The sequence below is a fragment of the Leptonychotes weddellii genome, chromosome 11, assembly GCF_054177405.1.
Source record: "Leptonychotes weddellii isolate Sample4059 chromosome 11, ASM5417740v2, whole genome shotgun sequence".
Lineage (NCBI taxonomy): Eukaryota > Metazoa > Chordata > Mammalia > Carnivora > Phocidae > Leptonychotes > Leptonychotes weddellii.
This window is the reverse complement of record NC_138379.1, coordinates 7,011,798-7,022,507: the sequence shown is the minus strand read 5'-3', so window position 1 is coordinate 7,022,507 and position 10,710 is coordinate 7,011,798. Positions and strand designations below refer to the sequence as shown.

Here is a 10,710-nt window from a genome sequence, read left to right as displayed (position 1 = left end):
TCAGCCCATCCAGGCTGTGCCTTTGACTTTAAAATAAAAGTCCATCCAGTGCTGTGTGTCATCTGTGTGTGTGAGGAGGGTGTGCAGGGCAGAGGGCTTGGGGCAAATTCTCAGCCGAGGGGGCCTGGGGCCTCAGGAGGGGCAGGGCAGACCCTTCTGGGTAAGACCATACCCTTTGTCCTCGACTTTGAGCCTGAGCAGCAGGGGGGCCAAACAATCATCCCAGCTGTGTATTCGGACAGCTCTGCCATGTATCCTTTAGAATTCTCTTGGTTGTAAGTAATAGAACCTAAACTTACTTCAGCAGAGTGGGATATTTAGGCCCTTACAACTATACTTTGCAGGGGGAGACCCAGGCAAGGCCTGATCTGTACACAAACACATGATCAGGACCCAGTTTCTCAGTCTGAACTTTTTATTCTGTTTTCTTGGGGTTGTATCCTGGAGGATTTTCCTTTTGGCCCCAGGGTGGGTGCTGGGTGCTCCGGGGGCTACGCACTGAAATAGGGTGATGAAGAGAGTCTTGGTTGTAGCATTCCCGAGGGAAATGCGAAGATGTACTCTGATTGGATGCACTTAGGTCAAGTGTCCACGGTGGACCAATCACTGTGTCCAGGGATGCCTTAGACCTGGATCACGGCCTCCCCTCTGGAAGCTCATCAGGTGAAGAGCAGGAGGAGGGCCGGGCCCTTAGAGAGAGGCCAGTTGGGCAGAGCTTGGTGCCTGTCTGCGAGGGACCGAGTGAGGGGAGCCGCCCATATTCGTGCTGCTCAGAGTGATCAGTGTGGCCCCGCTCCAGCTCTGCGATCCCAGCTAGGTGGTTGGGGCCACAGGGCCACTGTGGCCCCAGCATCTTTGTGGGCACCCGGGTCAGAGCTATTTGTATAGTGCAGAGAACCCTACCCCAGGGTTGCCTGGATAGTACCACTCTAGGTGTCTGTCTCCAGGCCTTCTCTTCCCATATTACCCCGTGGGGGCGTCTCATGGCGGACCTTCCTATCTTGAGGTTTACCTCTTATTGGGGGAGGTACCCGGAAGACATGAACCTAGAGATGCTGAATTCCGGGCAAAGGCAGGCAGGCCCCAGGGGCAGGTGGGGTCCCGTGGGGCACATCCAACTGTGTCCCATCCTGAAGGTGTGAGAGAGGAGGGAAGGGCCTAGGAGCAGGTCCCCAGGAGAAGAGGAGAAGGGGAAAGCATCTGGAATTCTGAGTCCTGTGTTACTGACTGTGACATGAGCAGCTCACCAAACAGCCGCAAGCTTCCCCATTTTATTTTTTTTAAAGGGGGTCACATGACTGTTAAGATGAACTGGTGAATGAACAGATGTGACATTGTGGTCATTCAGTCATGAAGGATTTACTGAGATTTACTGAGGTCTTCTGATGCGCAGGGACGGGCCTGAGCACTCTACGTGGATTAGCTCCCTGACTCCTCACAACTAGTTTATGAGAAAAGCATCATCTTCATTTCAGAGATGAGAAAGGTGAGCCTCAGTGAAGGTCAGCACCTTGCTCGAGGTCACTCAGCTAGAAGTGCATTTGACCCTGGTGGGCTGATTCCAGAATTCCTTCAACCCCAGGAGTTCCACTGTAAAGACGGGCTTTAATTTTTTTTTTTTTAAAGATTTTATTTATTTATTTGACAGAGAGAGAGAGAGAGAGCACAAGTAGGCAGAGTGGCAGGCAGATGGAGAGGGAGAAGCAGCCTCTCCGCTGAGCAGGGAGCCGGATGTGGGGCTCAATCCCAAGACCCCAGGATCATGACCTGAGCCGAAGGCAGCCGCTTAACGGACTGAGCCACCCAGGCGCCCCAAGACGGGCTTTAATTTTACCCCAATGCTGGATGTTTCGATTGTTGAAAACTTTGTTTCTATCATAAATGATGCTGAGACAAACAGGTTTGTACACAAATCTGTGCATTTAAAAGTAGCTCAATTGAGATAAGACTCATATAACGTTATTATTTAAGAGCCCATTTAAAGTACAATTCAGTGATTTTTAGTATATTCAGAGTTGTGCAGCCATGACCGTGGTCTAATTTTAGAACACTTTTCACTTCCATGGGCAACTCTACCCATTGGCAGTCACGCCCCTTTGCCCCTCAACTCTCCAGCCCAAGGCAACCACTCATCTGAGTCCTGTCTCTATGGTTTGCCGGGCATACTTTGACATACATTTTGAAATATACTTTCAAATAACCTTTCATAAATATTGTACTGGCATATAGTCTCAGAAGCAGGATATGAAAATGTCCCATTTCATTCTAAGCACTGAACATTGTCATTTAAAAACCTTTGCTAATTTGATGGCTAAAAGTCTCTCATCTTCAGTCTCCTTACCCTTCTATCCTATGTAACTCACCCTAAGAAAGAGGTCTTCTTGGCTTCATTTCATGGGTGAAGGAACTGGGGCTCAGAGGATGGGCCTCGGGGGGGGAGCCTGTTGGGGGAGGAAAGGGCTGCGGCTCAGGGCAATGAGCCAGCCTTGAGCTGAATCCTTCCTCTGCCCTGTGTGGCCTGACACACATTAGGGGAGACAGCTGTGACTTGGGTTGTAGGCTGGGCCAGGTGTGAACCAACAGAATGGGCGGGGAGGGACTGGCCACAGACGGGGAGGTGGGGAGGCCAGAGGCAAGCGATCAGAGCCTGCCGTCTGGCAGCCTGCTTCTACACCTTGACGTTGGCCTCTGACAAGGCCAGCCTTATGTGGTTGTGGAATCAGGAGAGTGGAAGGGGCTCATCCTTCTGCACTGGGCTTCTATCCCACTTGGAAAATGGCCTCAGAGAGGGGCATCTGGGTGGTTCAGTCAGTTAAGCACACGACTCTTAGCTTCAGCTCAGGTCATGATCTCAGGGTCGTGAGATCCAGCCCCGCATCGGGCTCCACACTCAGTATGGAGTCTGCTTGAGATTCTCTCTCCCTCTCCCTCTGCCCCTCCCGCTGGTGCTCTCTCTCTCTTTCAAATAAATAAATATTAAAAAAAAAATGGCCTCAGAGAGCAGGCTCGTGCCCCTGGCTTTGTTAATATGCTTATGTCCCCGAGAGGTCTTGACAGCCCCCCTATGCATTCACCTCCCCACAAGTCACTGTTAACTAACCACCGTTGCAACTGAAGTCAGGGTGCCAGTTTTTCATCCTTGCCCTGTGCAAGCACTGTTTGACTCTGGGCAAGTTGCCCCTCCCTAATGTTCCCTGGGGCTCTCAATAAGAATATTCCACAGAGGGGCGCCTGGGTGGCTCATTCAGTTAAGCGTCTGCCTTCAGCTCAGATCATGATCCCAGGGTCCTCGGATTGAGTCAGGCTCTGTGCTCAGTGGGGAGCCTGCTTCTCCCTCTCCCACTCCCCCTGCTTGTGTTCCCTCTCTCGCTGTCTCTCTCTCTGTCAAATAAATAAATAAAATCTAAAAAAAAAAAAATCCACAGTAATGAAGTAGGGATTGCAAACTGGCGACCTGCAGGCACAGGTAGAGACTTGTTTTTCTGGTGGGGGGTGTAGCACGTGTTTTAAAATGAGAAAATGCATATGAAAGTCTGGATGTTTGACTTTTATTGAAAACTAGAAGGGCTCCCCGGGGCAGTCTTCCTGCACGGCCTGACCAGCCAGTGCAGAATCGTGTTGCCACCACAGAGAAGGCCTCTGCTTTCTAGTTTGCCACAGTCCCCACCACTCCCTATCGCTCACACCAGCTCTGTCACTCATTTATCTCCTTGGCCTTTCTAGGTATTTGGGTTTGCAACTCTGGTACAACTAGTCTCCTTCCACATTCACTGCTGTATAAAAATGGGGTTTGTGAAGGGCAATGAGGCTCCTTAAATCTTTATTTGTTTGTTTCAAAATTTAAATTTAGTTTACATTTGTGAAGAGATATAAACTCATGATTCAAAATTCAAAGGCTACAATAGAGCACACAGTGAAAAAAATTTCCTTCCACACGCCCTGCGTTACCAGAGGCACTGATGTTAACCAGTTCTTCTGTAGTCCTGTGTGGGCATATTTCATGTCTGTCAGACTAACATATAATGTATAGGTGGGGGCGCCTGGGTGGCTCAGTCGGTTAAGTGTCTGCCTTCGGCTCAAGTCATGATCCCAGGGTCCTGGGATCGAGCCCCGCATCGGGCTCCCTGCTCTGCGGGAAGCCTGCTTCTCCCTTTCCCACTCCCCCTGCTTGTGTTCCCTCTCTCGCTGTCTCTCTCTCTCTGTCAATTAAATAAATAAATAAATAAAATAGGTGATCAAGAAAAGTTCCCCTTCATTGAATATTAATTTTATTTAAATAAAATTTATTTATTTATTTATTTAAAAATTTCATTTATTCATTTGAGAGAGAGAGAGAGAGAGAGCACAAGGGAGGGCTGGAGAGGCAGAGGGAGAAGCAGCCTCCCCGCTGAGCAAGGACCGCACCCCCACAAGCCTGATCCCAGGACCTGGAGATCATGACCTGAGCCAAAGGCAGATGCCCAACCCACTGAGCCACCCAGATGCCCCTATTTATTTATTTTTAAAAAATATTTATTTATTTATTTGAGGGAGAGAGAGAGAGCACAAGCAGGGGTGAGGAGCAGAGAGAGAGGGAGAAGCAGGCTCCCCACTGAGCAGGGAGCCCAATGTGGGGCTTGATCCCAGGACCCTGGGACGTTGACCTGAGCGGAAGGCAGACGCTTAACTGACTGAGCCACCCAGGTGGCCCCCATTAAATGTTAATTTTAGATAAAAAAAAAATCAGGAAATACAAAAGGAAAAAAAGAAAAAATGAAAAACCTTTGGTGGCATTACTCATAGATAATCTTGTTAGTTAACATTTTGATGCATTCACATCCAGATTTTTCTTTATCTTCTTTCTTTATATTTTATATATATATTTTTAAGATTTTATTTATTTTTGACAGAGAGAGAGCACAAGCAGAGGAAGCAGCAGGTGGGGGGAGAGGGAAAAGCAGGGTCTGCACTGAGCAGGGAGCCCGATGCGGGGCTCGATCCCAGGACCCTGGGACCATGACCTGAGCCGAAGGCAGATGCTTAACGACTGAACCACCCAGGTGCCCCTATATTTTTATTTTTTAAAGATTTTATTTTTAAGTAATCTCCACACCCAAAGTGGGGCTAGAGCCTATGACGCCGAGATCAAGAGTTGCTTGCTCCACAGACTGAGCCGGTCAAGGTGCCCCTAGATTTTTCCTTATTGATAGTGATTTTCAATGGATTTGGCACCAAAATGTAAATAAGTTACTATAACCTGTTTTAAATAGATTTGAATATCTATGCCAAGAATTATATTAAAAAATTTTTGTGTGGGGGGGGCAGTGCCTGGCCAGCTCAGCCGATGGAGTGTGCGACTCTTCATCTCTGGGTTGTGAGTTTGAGCTCCACCTTGGGTCTGGAGATTACTTAAAAATAAAATCTTAAAAAAAATTTGGGGGGATATTATGATTTATTCAGATTTTTCTCTATTTTTGGCTACTTGGGCTGTTTTCAGTTTCTTGCTATTTTAAACTGTGCTGCAATGGGCATTCTTGTGCCTACATCTTTGCTCACCTATCCAAATATTTCCTTAGGATACATTTCCTAGAGGTGAATTAATGTGCTAAAGGATGTGCTCATGCATGCACCTTTTAAAGGCTTTTGGTATATATGATCATACTGCCCTTCAGAAAGATCCTATCAGGGCGCCTGGGTGGCTCAGTGGGTTAAGCGACTGCCTTCAGCTCAGGTCATGATCCTGGAGTCCCAGGATTGAGTTCCGCATCAGACTCCTTGCTCGGTGGGGAGTCTGCTTCTCCCTCTGACCCTCCCCCCTCTCATGTGCTCTCTCTCTCTCATTCTCTCTCTCGGATAAATAAATAAAATCTTTAAAAAAAAAAAAAGAAAGATCCTATCATTTTATATGACTCGCAGCAGCATGGGCAAGATCCAAGATACGCTGTCTCCTTGAAAATGAAACGACGCATCTCCCCAGCCCTGTATGTCCTTGCCGGGTCGTCCACGTTTGTGTTGGCAGAGGTCCTGGAGGCTGCCTGGGGGCCTCTTTTTCCCCTGCCTGGAGTCTGGCTGGGCTGTGATGGTGGGGGGGCGGAATGTGGCCCATGAGCAGAGTGATGGGAAGCCCCTTCCTCTCTCCCTTCTATGCGTGGATGGGTTGGGGGGCCTATATGGAGAAGGTGAAGGGTGAGCCCCAGGGAGCACCCACCAGGGAGTTGGCATGCAGTGAGAGCAGGTGAAGTACCAGTGGGAACACCTGGGAACAAAGGGGCCTGGGTCTGCTTTGCCTCTCCAGTGAAATGGGGATAAAGCAGTACCCACCTGGGAGAGCTGGAGGGTGTCCAGTAGGGCAGTGGCAAGGTGCCCGGCATACCATGAGCTCTCCACAAACGCAGATTAAATTGAAAAAGGGAAATGAAGAGAACCCAGAGAAAATCAGAATCGGCTCAGGCATGCCATCGACAGGGACCCATGTCCAGGCAAGACATCAGGAATGTTCTGCCCATCCTCTAGTGATCTGTAACTCCTTGCCTGGGAGCCCGCAGGGGCCCCCTCCAGCTTGTGCCTCAGCTGACGATGTTGTCCCCTCCCTGAGGTATGAGGCCCACACGGGCACCCCTCCCCTGCAGCTCCCTGCATCGGGCTGGGAGTCGTCTATCAGCTCTCCTGACTTGATGTGGTGTCAGAAGCTTGAGAACAAACCAACCAGCTGGGAGTGGGCGGTGGTGGGAACACACCCTCGTGCATGTGAGCACACAAATGTGTAAGCACGCAAGTGTATGAGTGTGAGCGTGCGTGTGAGCACACGAGTGTGTGACCGTGTGAGAGCGCACAAGCATGTGAGGGTGTGTGTGAATATATGAGTGTGTAAGTGTGAGTGTGAGGATATGTATGCACTGAGCTTGCAGATGTGTATAAGTGTGTCAGCACAGATGTTTGGGTGTGTATGTGAGTGTGTTGTGTGTCATGAATGTGTGAGTGTGCAGGTGTGTGTGTTTGTGTGTTTGAGCGTGTGAGCAAAGTATGCGTTGAGTGTGAGTGTATGTGAGTGAGAGCATGCGTGTATGAATGTGGGTGTGCGTGTGCATGTGTGCGTGCTCTTACTGGGCACTCTGAGGGAGGCACAGAGCCCACGGTAAAAGCTTTGCAGCAAATACTTTATTTTTTCAGTTTATCCCTGCGGGCTGCACCTTACTAACCATGGGGATTTGTGGGATTCAGATTGGGACCAGGATGGATGGACCCTGGGCCCCGGTGGGGCCAGGCACGCCTTGGGCTGCAGGCGTGAGTGAGAAGATGAAGTGGGGCTCAGAGCTCAGCCTCTGGGAGCCTGCCTGCCGGAGTCCAAAGCCCTCTCCACCAATTCTTAGCTGGGTCACCTCGGGCAAATTACTGAGCCTCTCTGTGCCTCAGTAACGTTATCTGTGAAATGGGGAGAATTATACTTGCTACCTCCTGGGGTTGTTGTGAGAGACAGATGGAGTAAAACATGCCGAGCACTTGGAACACGGGCCAGGTGTCACCAAATGCTGGTGATGGAGCAGAGTGGCAGTTGAGGAGGTGGCAGGGGGTGGAAGGGTCCCTGGGGGTGAGGCAGGGGGTCACTGCCATCTAACGGGCGGACCCAGGCCGGCTCCCACATGACCGCATCTTCATGGAAAGAAAACCCTCCCTTCCTTGCTGATAGGGTGTATGGAGTCCAGACAGCAATTCCGTTCAGATTTCTGAAAACCTCAAAGGTAAAAGGACTTTTCAGCAGGAGAAACAAGGAGACCGACTCCATAAGGTGCACGTTCCAGCAGCCTTGCGTTTGGCAGCTGTCTTGCTGCTGATGGGGAAGGTGGGCGGCCGGTACCCAGCTGGGCTGAGTGGGTTTCCCTGAAGGAGGTGTGCAGCCACCAGGCCAGGGCCCCTGGGGCCCACTGCCTCTCTCCTGCTCCCCTCTTGGACCCCCCGTCCCTCTGACTCTCCCTGGGGTCCAGGAGACAGTCATGCTTCGAGTGAGACTGTGGGATGGCCGAAAGCCCTGGCCAAGTGTCAGCCCAGGGGGGCCTCTTCCTAGCGGGGGAGGTGTGGGTGGCTCCCTGGGCCCTGTGTGTCTAGATGAATCCGAATTTCTGGGGTGGAGCTTGGAATCTGCCTTTGTTGCAAACTTCCCTGATGCATGCTCAGCATTTAGAGCCATGGATCCATCGACTTCCCAAACTTTCCTGATGGGGGGAAGCTGAGACTCACAGAGGGGAAGGGACTTACCCACAGTCACAGGGCTTCAGAATGGTAATGCCAGGCCTCCTGATGCTCCCAGGTGGAGTTTTCCTCCTCATTGGGCCACGCTTTCTATAATGTGGAATTTTCTACAGGGACCCAGATCCAGTTTTATGGTAGATTTCAAAAATCGGCGTCTTCTGCCAGAAATTCAGGCCATATCACCACTTTACTGGAAGGAGGGTATTCTTTGGTATAGGGGGGGTTGCTGTGCCCCCTGCCCCATACCCAGATCCTCTGCATGTTCCTTTCCTGCCCAGCGGGGGCCGACAGGTGCCTGTCTCTGCAGACCTGTCACAAGGTGGACTGCCAGGAAATTGCTGGACACAGACAAGAAGGCGGAGAAGGTGTCTCTGAGCCCAGGGAACCCGGGTGGGCACTGATGGGTCAGCATGAGAGGAGACATTCCCCCCCCCCGCACCGCCCCAGGCGGTCAAGGGTGCCAAGCCGACTCTGCTTTTCCAGGGGCTCCCTTGTCTGCTTCTCCCGTGGCTGAGGCTTGGAGGTTCACAGCAGAGGGTTCTCATGGGAGGGAGCCAGATCCAGAGCAAGTGTCTTTAGTTGCCTATGTTGAGATTTCCCTCAACAGCAACAAGAATAATAATGATAATAATAATAATGATGTCGAACCCATCTATCCAGTCTCATGCACGAGGCCCCGTGCTCAATGCTGTTGTCGCTTGATCAGACTAGTAATTGCTAGTGTTATTGGGCACTTGCCCTGTGCCAGGAGCCAGGTGCCGGGCCAAGAACTGTCTGTGGGTGATTTCATTTCACGAATAGGTTCTACACTATTTTTATTATCCATTATTGTTCCATTTTATGGATAAGGAAAGTGAGGCTCATAGACGTAAGTGGTCCAAGGTCACACGATGGCATCCGGGGATGCCAGCCCAGGAACCCAGGTCTCTCCCCTCTAGACCCTGGGCTCTTAATCACCATCTTATGGCCCCCCTTTAACACATTTCTCCCTAGCAGCTATGGGTTACTTGCTTTCCTCTGCTGTATGTGTTAGCTTTCTTTGCGCCGAGGGTCTGGAGCTTGCCTCAGCTTGCAGAGCTCGAAGCACCATAAATACTGGCTCTGGGCTTTCTTTATGGGAGGCAGACATGCCAGTGGCCTTTTTGGAAATAAATTCTGTCGGTCATCACGTGGCGTTGCGGTGTCCCCCATCTCAGCTCGGCTCTCCATTCTGATCAACAGCTTAGTACCACAACGTGAAGACTCTACCCAGAAAGACTAAAAACAGGGTTACAGAGTAAACGGTTCCAAGGAGGAAAACAAACAACACGAACAAAAGATGGATGAGGAGAAACAAAGTCTGCATGGCTCAGAAGACAAAGATCCTGAGGTCCCAGTAGACCACCAGCTGAGCATTAGTCAATTGGCTGCTATTTTAAATACCACTTAGCAGTGGCATATGATAGTGGTCTTGTTAAGGGGAACACCACAACACAGTATCACATCTCAGGGGCGGAATGGGCTGAGAACACTTGACACTCTGCCTCTTTTTTTTTTTTTTTTGCTGCCATAATCATTGTTAAAACACCTGTGTCATTCTTGTCTGTGTCCCCTCTCCCCACCCCCCAAGGAACCAGGTGAGAAATTAGTTTAAGGCTGTATTCCCTTACTTTCTTTCTTTTTTTTTTTTTTTTAAAGATTTTATTTATTTATTTGAGTCAGAGAGAGAGCACAAACGGGGAGAAGGATCAGAGGGAGAGAGAGAAGCAGGCTTCCCGCGGAGCAAGGAGCCCGATGTGGGACTCGATCCCAGGACCCTGGGACCATGACCTGAGCCGAAGACAGACGCCCAGGCGCCCCTGTATTCCCTTACTTTCTTCAGCTCACAAGAAAGTGCGTCCAAGGCTATATTTGCTTACCCCATAGCCACACCCCTGTCTTCCTTTGACAACAGCAACAGAAGGCCTATGGTGTTGGGAGTGTCAATGGTTTTTTTTTTTTTTTGTAGTTTTTAATTTTATTATATTATGTTAGTCACCATACAATACATCATTAGTTTTTGATGTAGTGATCCATGATCCATTGTTTTCGTATAACACCCAGTGCTCCATACAGTACGTGCCCTCCTTAATACCCATCACCGGGCTAACCAATCCCCCCTCCCTCCTTCCCTCTAGAACCCTGTTTGTTTCTCAGGTCCATAGTCTCTCATGGTTCATCTCTCCCTCCAATTCCTCCCCCCATTTTTCCTTTCCTTCTCCTAATGTCCGCCATGTTATTCCTTATGTTCCACAAATAAGTGAAACCATATAATAATTGACTTTCTCTGCTTGACTTATTTCGCTTAGCATAATCTCCTCCAGTCCCATCCATGTTGATGTAAAAGTTGGGTATTCATCTTTTCTGATGGCTGAGTAATATTCCATTGTATATATGGACCACATCTTCTTTATCCATTCATCTGTTGAAGGGCATCTCGGCTCTTTCCACAGTTTGGCTATTGCG

At 49.7% G+C, this 10,710-nt stretch overlaps 1 protein-coding gene across 8 annotated transcripts in view; it reads right to left on the bottom strand.

Moving 5' to 3' along the window:
• RASGRP2 (RAS guanyl releasing protein 2) overlaps positions 1-10,710 on the bottom strand; it is a 361,639-nt gene that overhangs the window by 82,407 nt on the left and 268,522 nt on the right. The gene's annotated exons all lie outside the window — the stretch shown is intronic.